This window comes from Marmota flaviventris, chromosome 6 (genome assembly GCF_047511675.1).
Source record: "Marmota flaviventris isolate mMarFla1 chromosome 6, mMarFla1.hap1, whole genome shotgun sequence".
In the NCBI taxonomy this organism is placed as follows: Eukaryota; Metazoa; Chordata; class Mammalia; order Rodentia; family Sciuridae; genus Marmota; species Marmota flaviventris.
Window position 1 is genome coordinate 157,924,188 of NC_092503.1, and position 12,506 is coordinate 157,936,693.

Sequence of the window (12,506 nt, forward strand, 5' to 3'; positions counted from 1 at the left end):
CGTGCCCCTGCGCGCTAGGCCCGAGTCCGGAGTGTCCGCGCCTCCTGTGAGCCCAGGGCCGCAGGGTGGAGGGCGGGCTGAGAAGTACCCGTGGGGTCGACAGAGCCACCAGGGAGGGAGGGACGGCCCAGCCAGAGGATCAGGTGGAAGGTCAGACTTTAGAAACCAGCAGGCCTCCCAGAGCCCGGTAGAGGACAGGCGCGGAGGGCGCCCCGCCTGGGCTCTGTAGCTCCAGGGAGAGAGCGCTGGTCTCGGAAACCGGGGTCGTGAGTTGGAGTCTCACCAGGGCCTGCCCTCTCGGGGGTTTCAGTTGTCTTCAGTGTCCTTTTACCAAAACAAATGGCACTGACCTGTGTTAGAGTCTGTAAACAAGTCAAAATAACACCTGGCATTTAGCCAGGGGAATGTTAGAGTTCCTAAACAAGTCTGGATGGTGCCTGGCAAAATGCCAGAGGGAGTGGTTTGAGAAGTAACAAAAGGGAGCCATTAAGTGTGGAGATTCCTGATTGGTTGACTGATGTATCTAGTTTATGCTAATTAGATAAGCTGTGTGGAATGTATAAATACTGCTCCTGTCCTGCAATAAACGGCTCCCACTCCTGCTGTACCAACCTACACAAGTTATTCGTCACCCCCGTTATTTTGCTGCAGCCAGACTACGGCAGACCTGGAACTAGCTTTCGCTTTGTCTTGTCTTCTCAGAGTGCAGAGAAGTGCTGCTAGAAAATCACCAGTTCTCAACTACAGCTCCTCCTGACAGCCAGACCTGAAGCTGTCCTGAACAGTCCTCACTGGAGGTTGGCGGCAGGGCTCCCCGATGAGCTAGGATACAATTAGTCCAATGTCAGCCGGCTCTGAGTACCTCTTCCTAACAGACCGATTGGTGCTGAGTTCCAATCACCTCTAACTAGAGTCCTGACTGGTCTGTCACTGCAGGTCTGAAGACTGCATTGTTGATTCTGTCACACTTACATACTGGGGTCTCAGCTCCCCGGAGACAGGAGTCCTCTGATCTGATATTTCGGGGCCTAGCAGAGTAGGAACCTTATCCCTGCTCAGGGATGATGTGTCTGATGAGGCACAACTACAGAGGAGCAACCCGAGCCCACAGTGAGTTGGCCAATGCTGTGGGAGGGACAACACGTGGCTAGAGGCCAAGGAGCCAAAGCCAGCTGTCACAGAGGAACCAGGAAGGTGGCCCCGTCCTGATAGGATTCCTGACGCTCTCAACTCATCACCCTGAACCTGATATTGAGCTGTCCACAAAAATACACCAGTGATGACATCTGAATGATTAACGTCATGATCAAAAATGATTGTTAGAATCGATAGTCTGTATTGGAAAGTAAGATGATGGAGATTCCATATACTACATTTGTATTGAATGATTAATAGTGCCCGCAAGACACAAACTTGTCAAAAATAAACTTTGTATTATGGAAACAATACGAATTTATAGTAGTAAGTTTGAAAAATCGACTTTAAATCGCTGAAGAACCAGGATCGGGAGAAGCAATTCATTCCCACTAAAATCAGGAGTAACTTCCTGTTGCTTGTAAGTTAGGACCCTGGTTGTTCCTGAAAATGCTCCCAGATTTTATGAATACTGCCTTATCTGCATGAAGCTTCCTTCCTTCCTCTTTGCTGGGAGCCATTAGCCAAGTAGGTATGACAATTTCCTTGCCAGAGTACCCCATGTTGCTTAGTGGAAGGACTCGTGGAAATAGGACATTTTGCAGTGACATTGCATGTAGATGACCTTGCTCAAGGACCAGGGCGGATCCGGGTTTAGGGTGTTCCCGGTTTAGGATAATCGGGTTTAGGGCGTTCCAGGTTTAAGGTTATTCCTGCTGGGAATAGGGCGTATCCTGCTGCCTGAGTTCCCCTTGAGTTCTCACGGGATTCAGACAGTATTTTTTGGGAGACAGAAGCCCAGTGGGAGTGGATTTGGGCAGAGAACGTGGATTTCCCCAGAACGTGATTGTAACAGCTGGTGTGAGTTTGGGAATAAAGAGTTGCTGTTTGAATCTACAAGCTGTGTGGTGGCTCGTGATTGTGTGCCCAGCCAGACTGCGGCACCTCTTGCCCAGTCCTGCCCCTGGAATCCATCTCATGTGTCCTTTGGCCGTCACTCTAGGTGAGAGGTGCCTTTTCGTACCTGCATTTGCACCCCTTTATCATAGCGTACGCCTCTAATGACTAGGAGAGAGTGATGCCGTGGATCCCTCACTAAAATAACTTTGAGACTGAGTTACAAGCCAGTTGGTGTCAAATATACTTGATGAACACATTTTTTTTAAAGAAGTGCTGGTGGGTTGGAGGTGTCACGTTGTGGCCAGTGCCTGTGCACCTGGCCCTGGGCTTCATCCCCAGTACGCGCCACTAGTGAGTGAATGAAGGAGAGGTGCTCTATGGGCATCTGAGTTCATCAGGAAATCATTCAGCCTGGTGTCACAAGAAAATGATTCTGAAAACGAAATCCATCTGTATAATAATTTTACCTGGCTAATTTCAATAACATTCACAACTTACCCACTACACTTCAGGGGTTGCAGTTTTGGTACATATTGATAAAAAGCTATTAAATACCTGGCATCAGTGTTTACTTAAACATCTCAACACAGTAGGCAAAATAGACACCAGACTGCTGTCTTGTATGTTTTTTGGGAAATGGCCTGTTTTTTTGTTGTTGTTGGTTTTTTTTTTTTTTTTTTGGTAACATTTATTTTTAGAGTTTTTATTTGCTTATATATTTGTTTTTTCTAAAATCCAAAGAGAAGCTAATTGCAGTGGTGAAGCCTGTGATCCTGGCCGTTTGGGAGGATGGGGCAGGAGATGGCAAGTTCAAGTTCAGCCTGGGAGATTTAGTGAAACTGTCTCAAAATTAAAAATTAAAAGGATGGGAATGTAGCTTGCTGGTGAAGCACACCATTCCTGTAGTCAATCCCCAGAAGAGCAAAATAAACAGACAAATAAGATCTAGCCCTCACAAGCCAGAAGGGAGGCATGGAGAGTGTTTGTGGTGGGTAGATTTCTGGCTGACCGTCTGGGGTGGGGCTGACAAACAAGGCAAATCAAGACAAGCAATGTTTATACCAAGGCATTGAAATTGATTCCTCAGAAAAAGCAGGGCTTCTGACAGACGTAACAAACTGCACAGCAACTGCCCACGCCTCCCAGGACCGAGTGCCCCTAAAGCCAGGAGAGAATGAGAAACAGCACCAGCTGTACAAAATGATAAACGATAAAATGACTTTTTTCTTCCCTATCTTGCCTCTTTCCCACTCAGAACAGTTCACAAATGACCAAAGGGTTCTGGGCACGGGCAGGGAGTTGTATTCAGGGCCCACCAGAGAAGGGGAGCCACCTCACTCCTAAGCACTTGTCCCTGCAGCCTGGGTCTGGGTTCTCCCAGGACCGGGTAGTGCGGGTGTCAGTGTAGGCTGACCTCAGAGCTCTCCAGGGGAAGGGACGAGGTGCATAGGACTCAGGGCTCCGACTCTTTTCTTCTCTAACTCTGGCATGATTGGATCTGCCACCACAACCTGAGGGCTGTTTTGTCATTAGCATGAGATTATAATGAGTTCAAATGTCCACATGGCATTTGAAGCAGATGGAGTTGCCCTTGGTGGGTGGGAGTGTGATAACACAGTGGTCATCAGTAGGAAGTATGTGGGCATGTGGGCATCCACTTTAACTTTCTGCAAGCAAGTGGCATCTGTCAGTGAACATGCTGACAGGTATTTTAGGACAATGGGCTGTTGGCCTTGTCAATGCGCAGGCTGAGACACTAATGCAGTGGGGGTGGGGGAAACTGAGCTGAACTCCCAAAGTGAGGAAGGTAGCTAGAGAGTCATCGCTGATGATGAGTTAGGTCCCGTTAGAGGAATCACCCATAGGAACATCAAAGCTAGGGGGATTCTTGCTTAGCTAGCCTAACAGGATGATTCCTAGAGACAGACTGAGGATTTTCATACAAGGACTATAACAGGGACTGCCGCAGTCTGGCTGCAGCAAAATAACTGGGGGGGTGACGAATAACTTGTGTATGTTGATACAGCAGGAGTGGAAGCCGTTTATTGCAGGACAGGAGCAGTATTTATACATTCCACACAGCTTATCTAATTAGCATAAACTAGATACATCAGTCAACCAATAAGGAATCTCCACAGTTAATGGCTTGTTTTTGTTACTTCTCAAACCACTCCCTCTGGCATTTTGCCAGGCACCATCCAGACTTGTTTAGGAACTCTAACATTCCCCTGGCAAAATGCCAGGTGTTATTTTGACTTATTTACAGACTCTAACAAGGGACTTTGAAGCTGCCTTTGCCAAAAGCACTGACTCTTCATCTGAGCCGCAGATATCCAATGGGTGACTAAAAGTGGGATGAAGCTTGGGATCTCTGCCTTCACTTGGCATGTGGCTCCTTTCTAGAACTTGTGTCAGTTTCCTGCTGGGCAAACATGCTGCCCATTTAAGGTGTGTCCCCCTGTAGCTGTGATCCTCCCCCACAAGGCTGAGGCACCAAGGTAAGAGTAACTAAGGTGTTTTCAAGACTTGCAAGGACATCATGACCAAAAGTTTGTCAACACCCTGGCTTCACAGTGTTATGCCTGAAGGGAAAGCGAGGCACGAGAGATGGGTAAGTGAGAAATGAAAGATGGAGAGACACATGAGTTTACTTGTCAGAGCTGACAAAGTCCATCTCTCTACAGTGGAGAGAGGCAAAATGGGCTTGGGTTCTGGGACTTTTATGGGGCAGGCTCAGAACAGAGCCGGGCAGGTCCTAATGCAGGGGTTAAGAGCTGGGTTGGTATGAGGGAGTGGTGAGCCTTTCTCAGAAAGGCCCTTGGGTAGGAAAGCAAACCTTTTTCCTTAAAATGACTGCTGTCATTCAAGATGGCCGTCCAGATGCTAAGCAAGGACCCAAGACCCCCAGAGAGCTGCTAGAGGTCCTGTGTCATTGCCCACACCTACAGGCACTAACTCCATCCTGCCTTTCTGGTTGGCCTTCTCTGAATCATTCTCTCCTGCAGTCACCCTGGCAGGGAGATCACCCCATGATGAGGCTTACACAGAGGGGAACTGAGACTGCCCCGGGGAATGGAGCTCTAGGCCAGAGGTCTGACTCTGGGGTCCGAACAAATCAGGCTACTCACCCCAAAAATCAAAGAAAAAAAAGTAATGGTGAAAAGCAGGAAAGAATTTGACTCAGCAGAGCTCTACCAGGAAGACAAGGGGACCAGTGTTTTGAGTCCTGTCTTTGGGCTGCCAACATGAGCTCCCAGATTATATAGAACAGGGACCAGAAGGGTGTGTGGTCAAGGAGTCTTGGTCGTGTTGTGGTCCTGGTGGTCAGTATCTCAGGATTGGCCAGGTAGGGCCTTACTGATGGAGATGAGCACTTTTCCCATTTGTTTTTTGGAGTGAGTGGTTGGACGTGATTTGTTGGGACCCCCACAGTTGGGCCTCTGGCCTAGGGTCCACCAACAACTTGCTACCAGATCTTCATCTCTTTGCAAAGCTGGTTAAAGACTCAGTGATTTTCCTGTTTATTGCATTCATGTTTTTCCATATTTTAAACATAATATCATGTAGCACCATGAAAACAACTTGCACACATCTGTAATGACATTATTGTTGGTGAAACCAGAGTTTTGAGATGAGACTAGATCCCCCATATAGCCAATTTCTTCTGGGTTCTTGTCTCACAAATTTGAAGAATAAAATTCTCAGAAGATAAAGGGAGGGAAGAGTAAACAGTGGGATTTATTTAAGTGAGAAGGGTGTGGGTTGAGGTGTGTTGCTTAGGCCTTGAAATTGTCCCTAGTGCCTTTTGCATTTAAATGGCCCTGGGCATTTCCTTTCAGACTCAGCACCAGTTTTCCCAAATTCCTATCTCAAGGAGATGGTCTTTTTTCTTTTCTTTTCTTTAACATCAAGAATTTAAAACATTAGCTTTCTGTGTAGTTTTCTTGGTCATCATAACTTTGTGCTTACAAAGCCCGAAGCCTGTGTGGTTGACATGCCTTCCGCAATGAGAGTCAGCCTGTCCAGGGAGTACTGGAGGTCTTGTGCAACTTCATCCCTTAAGATGGGGATATAGCTCAGCTGCATGCACAAGGCCCTGGGTTCTAGCCCTTGTGAGTTGGGTCTCTTCTGTCTAGATCCAGCTGTAGAACAAGGAGACTGTAAATCAACACAGTGTCTGGCACATGTTTCTTAAGAACTGTTCTTGCACCTGGGAGGCCCATGACTGGTCCTTGTCCCTGATGCCAATTCTATAATGAGGACATGGTTTTGAGAAAAAGGGGAAAAAAGTTTTATTGCTTTGCTAGCAAAGGAGAAACACAGGGGACTGTCGTCTCAAAGGCTGTGACTCCACCCATCAGCAGGAACAGGAGGCTTTTAAAGAGGTGGTTCAAAGGCTACATTCCACAAGTTCTCTGTTGGAGTTGTAATTCACTTGTTAATTTGGGAGATAGCCATTTCTGTGATCTTCTGGTGCCAACCCTGAAGTCCAGATCACTTCATTCCTATGATGGGTGGGTACCGAGGACAGATAACTCTGCCTAGGACGGGGAGAACAGTAATCCAGTTTCCGCTGAGATTAGGAAGGGGGAGAGATTAGGGATGAGCAGGGAGAGAGGAAGAGAAAGAAGTCCATTTTAAAAATAAATCACAGTGGAAGAGCAGCAAGGGCTATATTCAAAGCATAAAATGAACCACCGTTGAAAGCACATTCACAGAGTCCACCCAAAGTCCAAAGACCGTGCCACGGAAACCTTGTGCAGGAGATCTATTGTCAGTAGCATAAGGCAAAGTGACAGGGCTGTCCCTCTGAGGAGAGCAGCTGGAGCCTCTAGATAAAATGGCTCCTGACCTAAGATGATAAATCTGATGCCAATAACTGTAACCTCTCTCTGCTTCTAAGGTGGTGCCTCTTGTTGCAAATGGCAGAGACAGGGGCCAGGCAGCTTTCTGAGCCTCTATTTCTGTTATAGGGACATGAATCCCACTCTGACAGATAGGGCCCTCATGGCTTAACCACTTCTCAAAGTTCCCAATACTTAGTACCACAGTGGGAATTACATTTCTTTCTTCTCCTTGTTTTTTTCCCCCCTTTTCCTTTGGTAACGGGGATGGAACCCAGGGGAGCTTAACCACTGACCCACATCCTCAGTCTTTTTTTATTTTCAGACAGGTCTCACTAAATTGCTTAGAGCCTCAATAAACTGTCTAGGCTGGCCTGGAACTTGTGATCCTCCAGCCTCAGCCTCCCAGAGGTGCTGGGCGAGCCAAAAGGGATTAAATTTCAAAATGAATTTTAGTGGGACAAGAGAAAAACATTCAAACCATAGCATGGTTGTAAACTCATCTACTTTGGGGTGCTACTGTTACCGCTGTTGACCGGGTGACGAGTCCTTGCTTCTCCATTGTTGAAGTATAACACTGGAGAAGCAGGCCTAAGTAAGGTCAGAGTAGAAATTAGAAGTTTATTAGACAGCAGAAAAGACTTCTCCCGGAGGAAGAAGGGGACCCAAGAGATGGAATCCGTGGAAGTGCGGTTTTTCCCCCTTTTTATAGTTCTTTCAGTGATGGAATGTAGGTGGGAAGGCCAGAGGGGTGGGACACAGGTGGGTCAAAGAAGTAATCTGGGCAGGAAGGACTTCTGAGTCAGCATCTTCAAGTTTGCAGGGGCTGTTCATTAACACTTCTTTGGGATGGGCTCTGGCCTTGGGCTTTTCCCAGACTTCATTAACATTCCAAGAGTTGTTCAACTTTTCCCGGAATTCATTCTCAACATGGCCTCCATTTTAGGTCTCACTGGATATTAGACCCGATTTACCTAACTACACTGACTACCTAACTTTAAATCTGGCTTCACTGCTGTTTCTTGTTAGAGTCTGTAAACAAGTCAATTTAGTCAGGGGAATGTTAGAGTTGTAAACAAGTCTGGATGGTGCCTGGCAAAATGCCAGAGGGAGTGGTTTGAGAAGTAACAAAAGCGAGTCATTAAGTGTAGAGATTCCTGATTGGTTGACTGATGTATCTAGTTTATGCTAATTAGATAAGCTCTGTGGAATGTATAAATACTGCTCCTGTCCTGCAATAAAGGGCTCCTACTCCTGCTCTATCAATCTACACAAATTGTTCGCCCCCCCCCCCCCCCCCCCGCTATTTTGCCCAGCCAGCCGGGCTGCGACAGTTTCTGGTAATGATCTCTACAGTTCAGGTGGGGTCAGGTCTCCCGCTGGTGTGGAGAGAGCACAGGAGACCCTCTGGTGGTGCGGTTGTCCACAAAGGCGCCCCTGTGGCTCACACGGCCTTCACTTACAGGTGTTTTTAAAACACGCAGTGAGCACGACTGTAATCCCAGCAGCTCCGGAGGCTGAGGCAGGAGGATCATGAGTCCAAAGCCAGACTTCGCAGTTTAGCAAGGCCCTAAGCAACTCAGCGAGAACCTGTCTTTAATAAAAAATATTAAAAGGGGCTGAGGATGTGGCTCAGCGGCAAAGCGCCCCTGGGTTCAATCTCGGATTTAAAACAAAACGCGCAATAATACCCCACAGTAATGCAACCGGTGTCCAGTGGTGGAGCAGGCCCCTTTTCCTTCGCTCTGGCCTTCACTGGTGAGTGGAGAAACTTAATGCAGCTCCTTTGTGGGGTGCTGTGCGGTCAGGACCGCAGCCATCCAAGAAACCCCCATCTCGAGCTCCCCAGGTGTGGTGCAGCTACCTTTTCCCGGATTAAAACAAGTCAAGAAACGCAACCGGCCGTCACCTTTAGAGGCCACCGGAGGTGCCGTGTCACAGACCCTCCGGGGGTCCCCAGGAAGTCGGCCGGCCTCCTAGAGGGCAGGCGCGCGCTCAGCCTGCTCGGCGACGCGGAGGGGTTCCGGGGCTGCGGGGAAGGCTGGGGACCCCTAGGGCAGAGGCGCTGGCCCTCGGCGGGAGCCTGCTGCGCTGCGAGCCGCGGGGACGCGCAGCTGGGCCGGGGGCTGGCGCGCTCCGCAGGTGGTGGGTGTGTCTGGGGCCCCGCCGAGCGCCGGCTGCTGCGCGTCTTCCAGGAAAGCGTTCGGGCGATGCCGGTGAGGAGGGGCGCAGTCTCCCTTCTCGGGCGAGGCTGGCTCGGTGTCAGAGGGTGGTTCCGCTCCTCTTGCAGGGAGGTAGAGTATCTCGGCCACCTCGTGTTTTATGCTGGGCGAGCCACAGTGGGGGCGGCGACAGCCGGTGCGCTCCGCCGGGCTTGGCCAGACTTGGCCGGGCGCAGGTCGACTCGGCAGACATCATACGGGTTAGACTGGCTGGGCTTGGCCGGACTCGGCAGGGCTCGGCTAGGCTCGGCCGGACTCGGCTAGGCTCGGCTAGGCTCGGCAGGGCTCGGCACGGTGCTGCGCGGCGCGGGTTGCGGTTGACTGTGTAGAGGACGCGGGGCACACGCGGGAAAGCATGCTCCAGTGGCGCAATCGGTTAGCGCGCGGTACTTATACAGCAGTATATGTGCGGGTGATGCCGAGGTTGTGAGTTCGAGCCTCACCTGGAGCATGTTTTCTTCCCTTCCCGGTTTCAGGCATTTCATTATCACGCCTTTCGCTTGAATGTTATATTTTCCCTGGTGAGAACGCAGAGAGGCCTAGGAGATAGGCCGTTCGGTCTGTTACGCGGGAGCAAAGCCGCTCCTGTTGGAAGAAGGCCTGCCCTTCTGAGGGACTGCTGGGCCCGCGGGGACCGGGCGAGGCCCACGCGTGCGTGCAGGCGCGGCTCCGCTCTCCTCGGGGCTTGCAGGCGGCGCCGAGCCGGCCCGGGAACCTCGCCGCTCCTCCTGCGCAATGACCTCCCGCTGGGACCACGAGTGCCCATCCCAGCGCGGAACGGCAGGCCCACGTGCTCGTCGGTGTGAAGGTTTTCCCAATTTGTTCGCAGATTTACATTCCTGACAAAATGGGAGGAAATGCCCATGAATGATGTCCTCTGTAACTGGCCCCAGGCTCCTAGCTGGTAGTCAGGACTACTTTCCTCTACCCCAATTCTAGACGTTCTTTGTTTTTAGCAGGCACTTCAGTGGTCACGGTTCTTTTCCTAGCAGGGTGACCCACACCTTCTTTACTGAAGGGTCTGGGCCATTCCTTGCTCTGCCTGGATTGGGGTTTAGTTTTCTATAGACCTTAATCAGAGGATAATGGTACCAGAGTCCTAATCCACAGGATTGATTTGCTCCAACAAATCAGATCTGACCACTCACCCCCCAAAAAAGAACAAATGGAAAAATAATGGTAAAGAGCAGGAAAGGTGCTTTAATCAGTGTAGCTACACCAGGAAGTTAGGGAGCCCAGTCTCCCGGGGGCTGACAGTGACTTTGAGGTTTTATGGAAAGGGGGATGGGTGCAAGGGTTGGGGTTTGCAGAACTGGAAGTTTTGCCTAGCTGCCAAGGCAGGGGATCTTGGTCAGGCATGGCCTGTCCATCATTATTTCATGGCTGGTCAGTCATGATCTCATCTGTGATAAGAAAGTTGCTGCTCCCTTGGGCATAGTTTTGACTCTTATCACAAGTGGTCCATCAGACCTGTTCTTCCTGGACTCTAAGGTGCCTGTGGAAGAAAATGGCTCAGGAGGTCTCAGAAGGAGGGAGGAAAAAGAGAGGGAAGAAGGGGATCACATGAACTTAGCAGCAGGGCCCTCCTTCAAACCCCCACCGTCAGGCCACCGTTCCATTTCCATGAGGGCAAAGGGTGGAAGGGCATGATTATTATTTTTTTCTTAACTGTTTCTTGCTGACAGGGGCACTGTAGGAACCTTGGAATGGAAGACTTTGTTTCTTGTGCTTTTCTGAGAATGTAACACGAATTGTCATGTTGGTGTGATTAGTGGGAGCACCAGTCTTAAGAATGCAGTGTGTTAAACAGCACCTAAAGAGGAGATGAGAAGGGGAAGTACATGTTAAGCACCTCCATTTGGAAGGATTGACTGCAGCCAGTACTGGACAGTGTCAATGGCAGCAATATTCTTGTCTAGGTCCCTCACTGCTTTGGCTATACTTTTTGAGTCATTGGGGATGTACCCACAGCACAAGCTCCCCTCCAGTGGCATTCATACTGTCTAGTATGAATTTTGGAGGACCACCTTGTGGATTTGTGTGGTCTCATCATTTAAGAGGGTGATGGCTATTGGATTTGATTAAAATTATGCGTAGCTAGGGCTTCGGCTTGTAATTCCACGTCAAGGCTGCTCCTGGGGTCAACAGAGCCACAGGGTGGAACAACCAAGGCCCCTTGTATGGTGCCTTATATTGGTTTTTACCACACCCCAGTTATGTAGACTTTGGGAAAATGGAAACAAATTATCCCAGTAGGTCTGTAGGGCAATCCCATGGCCATCCCCACTGGACAGGCTGTGTCCCATGTCCTTACAGAGCGAGTTTGAGTCATGTGGACTCAGGTGTCCTTCATTACATTGCACAGGGCCACTCTCGCCCAGCTGAACTTGCTCTATAGCTAGCCACCCAACTCCACTGTGCACCTGAAGTCCTGTCCCGTCCGGCAGGACACATCAACGTGGGCAGCGAACCTAGATGGGGAGGAATGAAGGGACAAGAGACACAGAAGGATGACAGCAAGACAGGAGTTCTGATCAAGCTGCAAACTTTTATTGTTCACACAGGGGTATTTGTATGCTGGGGATGGGGAAGCTCTCTTATGGGCAGTTGCTGGATGTCTGCACAAGGTGAGATAACCGCAGGATGTTTCAGGAAGATAGGTGGCCGCAGGATGTCTCAGGGAGATAGATGGCTGCAGGGTGTCTCCCAGGCAGGATGTCTCCCAGGGGGCTGTTTCTTGTAAGTGTCAGGCTATTCTTTGAAGGAGAATTTCCTTCTAGCCCCTGACAAAGCCCAGCCACCCCTCCACACCAGGAGACCCTGACATCCTCTCCTACCAGAGCAAGCACATGCTGTTTTGTAGCAGCTGCTTTTAGAAACACCTTAGGGTCCTGTTGCTTAGAGGAGGGGAGTAGGCATGTTCCAACAGGTGAGGGAAAAACCGTCTTCCCAGATTCCAGACCAGCGGGAGAATCTGGGCAGATTGGCTGCCTGGTTTTCCAGGGCAGGGGTTGGTGGCAGAGAGAGGTGGCTGTTAGCCTGCTGGTAAGGGCCATCTGCAGACAGGTTAGTCTGGAACTGATCTGGAATGAGGAGTAGCAAAGAGACCGAAGAGTGGCAGTAGTATGGTTCGTGATTGTTCAGGTGTCTTGCCTGAGTGTTGCTTTTTGAAGAGATATTTCAGGTCTTCCAAGGGGTTCTCTGTCCAGCGGGAAGATTGTTGATCCTGAAGAGGGTCACAAGGGTCATTTCCAGTGGTGTCCTTTTATCTCAAGTGTGGCGGATCCACAGCAGATTTGAGGAAGTGTGAGTGGCTAGAAGCTCATCACAAGAGTCGGTCCACTTCTCCATCAGCTCGTTTTCTGGATCCTGATTTTTCCATGTCTTAACAGGATTCAGTCTCCTG

General features: G+C 49.7%; 1 non-coding gene across 1 annotated transcript; it reads left to right on the top strand.

Annotated features, from left to right (window-relative positions):
- Positions 1-9,457: 9,457 nt before the first annotated feature.
- On the top strand, positions 9,458-9,551 carry Trnai-uau (transfer RNA isoleucine (anticodon UAU)). The gene is made up of 2 exons: positions 9,458-9,495; positions 9,516-9,551. It is a non-coding gene; the product is annotated as a tRNA-Ile (tRNA).
- Positions 9,552-12,506: the final 2,955 nt, after the last annotated feature.